Genomic DNA, 10,733 nt, shown 5'->3' with positions numbered 1-10,733 from the left:
TTTATCAAAAAACTTTTTCAGGTTTTTAAAAAACATTGTTTGGATCGATGCATCAATGTAAGAAATATATCTTTGCTTCGGTTCGGTAGTAAAAAAATTATTAGTTTTATAACTGTCAGTATCTAGATTTTTTTTTGAGATATATACTAATTAGATATTAATTAATCTTCATTTAAGCAGACCAAAAAATTGCGCAATAGTATAATTCAGGTTGTTGAATATTTTGGTATATATAGACTTGGTTTTATTCAAGTTGCAGCAAGAAAAAATTATAAAGGTTCCGTTAAGGATAAGGAATTAAGTTTTGTAGAAGTTTTAAATCAATTTACTTTCAAAATTCTTAAAATAAAAATCCCTTAATTTATTATTTATACAAGAAGTGCTGCTAAACGGCCCGATGTCGATATTTTCTAATAGCCGATCAATATTTTACAGAATAATATTATGTAAACCTGGAGATTTTTCTTATAGATGACAAAAAGTTGTTATCCTCTTTTTACTAAATCTTGAGGTTTATCCAAATCGGGCCGTTTAACAACACTAACACACATGTGACTTTATAAATAATTTTAATCTTATATAATATATGTAGAGTAATAAAAAGAATAAAACACAGTTTAAAGTTAACCAAAATTTTTATTTGTATGTAAAATTTTGATTGAAAAGTAAAATTAAAATATTATCAAAAATTTCTTTTTGTTTCTTGTTCTTCTATGGTATTAGAACATATATCTCCTTATCTTAGTAATACGGGATAGTAACAACAAAAACATTAGATTAGTTGATGATATTCAAATGGTTAATACTTTAACTATAAAATTATTCCAGAACGGAACGTGTATAAAGTCAAACTGTACTAAAAGGTAATAGGCGTTAATTCTGCATTAAAATCAAAAGATTTATACATTTTTTAAAGGGGAATCCTTTTACATCTTATTATTGGTGATAAATTATTATAATCTAAAATTTTTTTATTGTTTGAGAAATATTTGTCGTCAGCGATGTTATCTTGCCTTATATAGAAAAAATTAATTAAAATCATTAAATTTATCATCAAAATTTTTTTTATTTCGCAGTTACTTATTTTCTTTCTTGCTTTGCTTAGAAAATGTTTTTGCTATAATATTTTTAAAAAACAGCGAAGAAAAATAAAACAAAAAAAACGAAGCTTAAATATTATTTTAACTTATTTTTAAAATAATTCCCTCGAAAAAAAAAGAGTTATTTAAATAATAAAATTTTTAATAAAGTGGCTAATTATTAAATTATTGTGATAATGAAAAATTTACAAATAAATTATATTTTCTATAAAAATTATAATAGTAATTTTTTAAAAATCTAAAATATCAGGAAAAATAATATTTATTTCTTCCTCTAAAAAATGGTTCTTTATAATCCCTAATATAAAATTATACGTTAATTGCTTTCTTGTTATATTTAGAAAAAATCGTAATCAAGGAAACAACGGTTAACATATATTTTTATTATTTTTATAAAAGAAAATTTGTTTAAAATAAAAGAGATAAACCTGCCTAATATAACATTTTAAATTTGATAAAAAGTGGTTAGGGTTAAATTAAAGGTTAGTGAGATTTGATTAAGATTTGAATGAAAATTTTAACAAGATTAATTAATAATATAATGGTTTAAGAAAAACTTTTCTTTAATGTGGGCGCATGGTTTGGTATTAAAATCCTTTTTCAGGGCCGTAGCCAGGAATTTTCACTTAGGGGGGCCAAGTGCTAACTTGGGGGGGGGCACTATTTTTTTAAAATCAAACAAATAATTACGCATTCATAGAAATTTTTTCCTATTTTTATTAAATATTTAATAACAAAATAATACTATAATATGAATATACAAAAAAAAATAATACTATAATATGCATATACAAAACAAAATATTACTATAATAGAATACGGCGATTTTTATTTTTAAATTTTAATATAAATGAACTAAAAGATAAATCCTGCTTTATTCTTTTTTTCATACGCCATTAATACTAAATTTTGTTTACGTTTATCCTTCATAGACTCTCTACTGCTCGATAAAACTCTCTTTAATGTAGAGAACGAATCCTCACAAGAAGCCGTTGATATCCCAATGATTATCGCTGCTGAGTAGCATTTATATAATTCTTTAAATGCATGATTATATTTTTTTTATACATAATATGTAAGATGTTTTCAAAATTATGATTTTCTTTAGCTTCCGAAGCTAGCAATCCTTTTATTATCTTCATTTCATGATGCAGTGTTTCCATATTTAAGTTTAACAGGGATTTTAATGGGGCCATTTTATCTGATAAAAAATAATCAGGGTCAAGGGTGAACAATGTATTAAAAGATTAAAATCATCTTCTGTAAATCGGTCTAAAAAACGATCCACAAAGTTATCTATAATTTCATAATATATCCTTTTTAAAGAACTCCAATTGGAGTCTTTTTCACAATCGAATTCTAGTTTGCTATCAACTAAAAAATCTTGGAAATTTTTATGCGTTTTACGTACCCGTGATGATTTTTGTGGAGTGAGATTAAATTTTGATAAAAGTTTTTCAGCCTTAATCATAATCAAAGCAAAAGAATTATCACTTCTTTTATTTTTTAATATATTGATAGTAGAATCAATACAATTTTTAGCATCCACTAAATTAGTACCTACTGATTGTAGATACTTATTTAGTGGATCAATTGTAATTAATATCTCATAAATTATGATGGCTAATATAATGTAATTTATATTAATACATTGAGATAAAAGAGCAGAGGCTTCGACTGAATCATGAATTGAAACCTCGGAATTAAGAGTTCTATTAGAAAAGTAAAATGATACTTCACCAATAGCCTCAAAATTCTCATAAATAATGCGAGATGTTTCTAAATGACCAGTCCATCTCTGGTCTAAAAGTCTCTTAAGGGTGTGGCCTGTATATTTACAGGATACGTTAAAACGCCTGAAAAAATTATACAATGCATTTGATAAATTAAAAAAATTAGAAATAATAACAATATTATTATACCAATTTTGAACCACAAGATGCAACTTGTGGTTGTAGCAATGTATAAAAGGAACATTTTTATTAATTTTTTTTTGAAGAAGTGTTTGCACTCCTCCATTTCGGCCAGACATAACGTTTGCACCATCATATGCCTGGCTTATTATATTAGCTGAATTAATATTTAGATCATTAAGTTGCTTTAAAATGCAATCTGTAATGCTTTCAGCAGAAAGACACGCTAAATTAATGATTCCTATTAAATTTTCTTGGATTTCTCCAGAAAAAATATAGCGAATTATTATCTCAGATTTTCACAACCTGAAGCATCTTTTGTCTCATCGGCCTTAAGACAAAAAAAAGGCATCTCGATTTTATTATATTTGTCTGAAATATGTTCAAGCACCATATCTGCCATAATGGATATTACTTCGTTTTGAATCTGTGGTGATGTATACTGGGCATTTTGGGGTATAAATTTCATAATTTTATTTAATTCAGGGTCTTTTTGGATGGTGTAGGAAAAAATTGCTATAAATAGTTCAGAAGAATAAATTATGATTTCATCTTTTGCAGCATCCATAATATTTGTTGAACCAGTCCCACGGAAAGGTAGCTCTTGTATGCTAAGAAACAGCATCAAATCAAATATTGTTTTAATATAATATTGATTACGATTAATTTGATCACCTCCCAACATTTTAGTTATTTCTGTACCATTGTTTATATTTTGATTTTTATCATGCCATATTGTAATTGAATTTAAATGAGCTTTTGAGCTCTCGTGTTTAAGCAGTCCCCTCTTGGCAGCTAACGCATTTTTCCAATTTCTGAATCCCGTTTGTCCAAATTCATCACTTGGATTACACAAGTATTTCCTACATGGAAAACAAAAGGCAGCGTCAGCTTCTACACTATACTCCAACCAGTCTCGGCCTCTATACCATGATTTTTGAAATGATCTTTGCCTTCCATGGATATCTTTTTTCGCGTAATTGTTTAATTTGATTTGATTTGGTTTATTCTGGCCAAGGTCACCAGGGATTTGAATTGAACCATTAGAGGACTTTTTTGACACTAAAAATATTATAATTAATAAATTGTAATGAGGGAAAGGGTCATAAATAATAATGGTCATCAGGATGGGCGAAGGAAGGGCATGCTGAAAATGAACAAACACAAAATTTATCTTGTATTTAAGATACAAGTTACTGTAGTGCCCAACCCTGATGAAGATTATCAGTAAAGTTGATCAGTAAAATTTCAGTATTAAAAACTAGAAAAAAGTCATAAACATTATATCTTTAAAGATTAACAAAAAAATATAATATTTTTATATTTATAAATCAATTACTAGTTGCTTTTTGACAATGAGAGACTGAGCTGCTAGATGAAGATGATTGAGTCTCTTCTTCGTCTTTATTTGTTTTAAAATCAAAATGTAATAATGAAACACCATAATCTCCTACTCCTATTCATATTGTCAAAAATATATAAATAGAAAAATTTGGGTTAAATTTTAAACTATTTACCATCTTCCTCCTCTTGATTTTCTAGATTAGCTTCATTCATATCTTGAAATATGAGTAAATATATTTATTTTAATAATTAAAATTATTATACAAAAATGATAATATTAATAATAAATGTCTTTCTCTTATCTTATATAAAATATATATATTATATTAAATAATAATATACAAATATTGCCCTATATCAATATCATATAAGTCATGAAATAATAATATAAATTTATACTAACTATAAGAAGAATCAGTTTCTGAAATTTCTGATGTAGTATTACTAGTAGTTTGTAGAGGTGATGTTGCTTGACATTTGTTTAACTTTAACTTAAAATAAGAGTTTATAATTGATTGTTTCTTCATAATTTTAAAATAAACGCTCTAAAATAAAATAACTGGTTATATATTATAATATTAATGTGATACCTATAGAGAATGTGATACACAACAAAAACAGATGAAAAAAATGAATGAATGATAATTTAATATTGGGTAAAAATAAAAATAAAACAGGATAAAAAAAATTTTTACAAACTAGATATGTTTGTAGAATAAATATTCAAAATTTATTTTAAAAATATAAAAATAATCAATTCTAAATAGACATGTTTTTTGAATATTTTTGAATAAATATTTAAAATTTATATTAAAAATATAAAAATAATCAATTCTAAAAAAAAATTCAAATTTGGGGGGGGCCAGAAAAATTTTTGGGGGCCACTTTTGGGGGCCGAAGATTTTTTCTGGGGGCCAGGTTTGGGGGCCAAAAATTTTTTTTTTTGGGGGGGGGGTCCTTTTTACACAGCTTGAATGATTATTTCTGATATTAATAACATTAAATTTTGATAAATATTTGACTTTTTTCCTAAATAATTATTTTCTAATAAATTACTTCACTTATAGATTTGTTTGATTTACTTGCTTTTATAACAAGTAACAAATTTTTGGCTCAAAATTTTTAATAAAAATATAATATATTATAGGGAATAAACTAAGAAAAACTTAGTCACCCTTTAACCTTTCTAATTAAATGGTTAATCAAACGTTCTTTGTTGCGTAGATGGAATATTTTAATAAGGGGATCTCAGTGAGAGGATACATAATAAACAATGCAACAACTGAATTAAGGCAGACCAGAATTTATTAGAACTAAATAATTTTCATCTATAAAACCTAATTATTTATTTAAACTTAGGTACAAGTGATAGCGCATAAAACACTAAAATTATTTAATATATATTTATACGATTTTATTTTTTCGAATCCTTATCGCGTTTTTTCTATTAAAATATTCTAAATTTATTTTGCATTATAAAATAACTTAGGTTATTATTATTTTTAAAATTTCCAAAAAATATCAAACAAAAAAATATATAAATCTCTAATTGTAATATATTCATTTTAAATAAATTCTTTTGTTTAAGGATACAATTTATGGTAATTGATTGATTACCGTAAACGTACCTTCGATGAAGATATAAACATATTAGTTAATTAAATTATCTTTTGATTTTTTCACTTTGTTAAAGTAAAATTATATTTTATTCTTATAAAACCTTTTATGTCTTAAAAGCCATACTAATCAATCATTCCACATTCCTTTCTATATTATATGAGAAGTGATAAATAAAAATGTCATAAAAAAGGAAATCTTAACGTTAATGAGATAAAAAAAATTTTTGATCGTATTATTGACAGTCATAACTTTCATGACATAACAAATTTTGCTGGAAATCAAAAATGCTATACTTTAACTAGGTTATAAATTTATATAAGCCAACATCATTGGCGTGTATCCCATGATTTTGTTTGTGGGCCCGCACAAAATAAACGGCGAATAAATTATCTTATTAGAGCGTTTTACAAGAAAAACGTCAAGAAATTAATGTTGCTTCTTATCACTACATATTTTTCTTCTTCAAATTTTTCATCTCTTCCAGGTAGGATTCTGATATTTGAACTAATATTTGAATTGGTCTGATATGGTCCGATCCGGATTATAATCCCAAATGGTAAAGCAAGAAACATTGGTCTCCATAAAAATGACATGATAGTGATTTTTTTGCTGTTTTTAATTTATATTTTTTTTGTTAAATAATAGGAGAATTTTAGATAATAAAATTTCCCAGACCTCTTTACCTTCAATTGGTCATAAAATATATATCATGATACTAGAACAAATAAATATCTACATCGAACAAAATGACCTGATTTAATAAAGAAAATGTGTAATAAATGCTAATTTTCAATATAATTCAATCCAAAATGCTTCCAATATTATATTGTCCGGCATTTGACATATTTCAAATTCGACCCGATACGAGCAAAAATTTATATATCAATATCCAACCAATCCTAGCCAAGAATTTCTTTCTGTAAGATCAAAATCCCCGAAATTTTAATTTAGAAAATGACCCGACTCAGAGCCATTTTTATTTCAACGAGATCGAATAAAATTATAAGCTATTAAGGATAATTAACATACTGCTTATGAAAATGTTTTTTTTATGTACATACAATAGAAAATAAAATAATTTAAATTTTTCTTGTAAAAAAAAATCAAGGTTTGAATCTGATCAAGTCCGAGAAAAGGTTCAACCGAGAATATTATATTGGACTATGGAGTCTAGTGTTGTTAAAAAACCCGATTCGAGTCGATCTATAACAACGGCCTTATTAAAATCTTAGCCAAAATAATATTATGTAAGCTTGGGGGCTTTGCTCGTAGAGGGCAACAAGGATTGGACCTCTATTTGACACTCGAGGCTTACATAATATTATTTGGCTAAAATCTTAATCGTGCCGTTTTTAAAAATACAACTAAAACAGGATTTTTAACAACACTAATGGAGTACATGTGGATTATGAATTTCCCAATTTTAAATCTTTTACTGTTGCTGCTCAGCAAAGTTGTTTGTTTTGAATTATTCAGTGAAGGTTCTCTATAATATGATAGACTGCATTTCTAGCCAAATACGTTTTTAAATTTAAATAATGCACTCAGTAAGCGTTCCATATTCCAGTACTACATTTATAGAAGAAATGAAGATTTTCCTAAAGAGGGGATTAAAAAAATTATTGGAAAGCTTCGATTTCTCTTATTTAGCGGGCCGTCATCTCGCTATTGCTAGCCTAGATATTAGTAGTCAATTCTCTAGGATTGGAAGTTTTTTTAAAAATGGAAACAAGTTATTATTATCTATTATTAAAATATATGAAACTGCTTACTGAGGAGATCGTATCAAAAAATAAACGTAGTCTGGAATATTATATTTTTAGAATATATAATATAGTTAAAATTAAAAATCTAGGATTTAAAATTAATAGTAAATAGTCAATAGAATATTTCATTTTTGTTAGTTTGTGTTAGAGGTCTACAAATGGCAAAATTTTTACACGCAACTAAGTAAGGGTTTAATTTTAGCCTGGCCCGGACATATTTGTACCTGGCCCGGTTCTATTTTTTTTACTATCATTGACTGGTACAGCACAATCTTTTTTAAAATTCTTATCAATGTTTAGTGATTAAATTAAAATTCAAGAGTATAATAAAAATGAGCAAAAAATTTAATAATAATATAGATTGTTATGTCACCCTTTTAAATAGTGTTAAATTTTTTATCATGACTTGTAATATTCTTTCCCTGACCTCACCTCAAATTAACTTCTTCTAAATTTACCCGGAACCTGGCCTTTAGCCCCTATCAAGAAAATACAAATATTTTAATTTAAATAAATATTATCTATACAAAAATACAAAAACTTTATTTAAAGAATTGATAATACATATATAATAAATTTATATATTTTATAAAAACAAATTTAAAAAAAGATAAAATATATTTGATTAAAATTTATAATTAGAATGTAAAAACAAAAAATAACTTTCGTGACTGGCCCAGGTAAATTTTATTGCTGAGTACAGGGATCATAATATAATATAAACTGTGTGAATAATAAATGATCAAGCAGAAAATGACATTTTACATCTAAACATCAACAAAATGAGCATTGCATTAACTTCCTACAATCTTGTACATAAAATTCAATAACCAATTTATATTTCAATGAAAGGAAGTTCATAAATGCTTGCTTATCTTTTATTTGTATATTGTTAAATTTATTGTATGTTTACAATATTAATTTGTATTTTAACTATAGATTTTTTATGCTTATTAAAATAAATATGTGGTATATGATAAAAACGTTTCAACTTTCAGTTGTTGATACAGGTTTTCCTCAAATCCATCAAACTGGATATTTAATATAGGGGGAAGAAATGTTGAGACTTTCACAAGTTTGTGGGCAAGCCACACACTTGCACATGTAATAATCCTAGGAAATTACTTCAAAGTCCACAGGTTACGATAAAGAGTTGAGCAAAACAAAAGCCTATACCTGAGAATTGCACATATATTTAATTAATTTGTGGTGTAGGGGAGGGGCTGATTTTAATTTTAACTGTCTATATATAAAATTAAAAAATTCTGTCAGTTTTGATATTGGCATTTGAATATTAGTCTTCTTGTGTGACGATCTATAATATATATATTAAATAATTGATAATTTTTTAATCTTGCTATTTCATTAAAATTCTCAATTCAATTTGTAATTTTTTTGCGATTTTATATTTTTATTTAAATATTGTAGATTGATGATCCCAAAACTCAGTATTAATAAAACAACTAAAATTATATATTGCAATATTTAAAAAATTGGAGCCACCATATCTCCAAAATTATATAATATTTATAGGAGAATAGAATTTAGATTGAAATGATAAGTAACTTATATTTATTGCAGAAAAAGTAAACCTTGACTGAAATATATTACCTGATTATACATATTGCAATCAACATATCCAAACATAGTTTGGCATTTATTTTGAAATTATAATTCCCTTATTAATACTTTGTATTTAATTTTATTACAATAAATATGTATAAATTCAAATATATTTACAACAAATTTGATAATTTGCAATAGATGATATTCATATAATTATATTTTATTCACCAAAAATTTGTTTTCTAATAGCAGTTTGAACATCTCTTTGCTGTTTATTTAAGCCTGTATCATTGTATAAATCTTTTTCTGTCAAATATATATCTGTGCATTCTTTTATAAAATCTGGATTGGTTAACCTGTTAAAAAATTCTTAAAATCAATATCCTCTTTAAAAAATTAAAATATTTACCAATTATTATAGCATCCTTGCATTAAACGGCTAGCTTCTCTACATTTGTAAATAACACTTAAATTATTATTATTTGAACAGCACTGGTCAAAAGCTTTAAAAAAACAATATACGAAATGATTGCATATTTATACCCTTTCTTTCGTCTAAGCATTTTACTTGTTTCACGTGCTTTAGCATTGTACTAAAAATTAATATGTCTTTTTCAACATGTCTTAACTTTTTGTTTTCAAACTCAGCAGGCATGTTATCGGATAGATGAAATTAAACATAAAGTAAAATACCATATGAAATTGTTTCACGACCCTCTTTAGATTCAGTTCTCAGTAGTGTTGTTAAAAACCCCGTTTTGAATTGATTTTAAAAACGACCCGAAGATTGTAACAAATATTTAAGCCTGATGATTTTGCTGATAGAAGGCAGCAAGATTTGGGCTTTTACTTACCAAATCTTGGGGGCTCCAATCACCTGTAAATTTGGAAGAGCCCTTTTATAATTTTATACCATAAAAAAAGCTAATTTTGAAAAAAAAATTTAAAAAATTTTTGAAAACCGCGCCCAGGTTTTTGGAGATAAAATGCAAAAACTACAATTGCAAAATATCCTAATTCATACGTTCTAATTCTAAAATAAAAATGTATATGAATTGCGGATGTGCCCCATTTGTGTATTGTTTAAGCATATATATTTTTTCCAGGTACTTCTTTACAGATCATAATTTCGAAACGAACCTAAAATTAAACAATTCCCACCCACCCTCCAGTACACAATTTTTTTAAAAATCGGACAAGGGTCTTTTCTCTATCTCCCATGGGGATTTAGTTGCATTTCATCTCCACGCACAGGTTGTCTGCTAAAAATCTATTAATAGGAAATCCCCAATTTTTTAAACACAATTGACTAGAAATGAGAGATAAGCGTAGCCTTTTTGTTTTATACAAAAAAGGGCGATGTGCTTACTCTGATGTATGACGCATTAAACCGACTTAAGGATTAATTAAAATAAATTTTTTTA

General features: G+C 26.1%; 1 long non-coding RNA gene across 1 annotated transcript; it reads right to left on the bottom strand.

Annotated features, from left to right (window-relative positions):
* Positions 1-9,446: 9,446 nt before the first annotated feature.
* On the bottom strand, positions 9,447-9,992 carry LOC135922545 (uncharacterized). The gene is made up of 3 exons (XR_010570956.1): positions 9,853-9,992; positions 9,719-9,812; positions 9,447-9,665 (listed from the first exon to the last, which is right to left on the bottom strand). It is a non-coding gene; the product is annotated as an uncharacterized LOC135922545 (long non-coding RNA).
* Positions 9,993-10,733: the final 741 nt, after the last annotated feature.

This window comes from Gordionus sp. m RMFG-2023, chromosome 1 (assembly GCF_954871325.1).
Source record: "Gordionus sp. m RMFG-2023 chromosome 1, tfGorSpeb1-WG-v2, whole genome shotgun sequence".
Lineage (NCBI taxonomy): Eukaryota > Metazoa > Nematomorpha > Gordioida > Chordodea > Parachordodidae > Gordionus > Gordionus sp. m RMFG-2023.
Note: the sequence above shows the minus strand (reverse complement) of the source record. Positions and strands in the feature narration are given on the sequence as shown.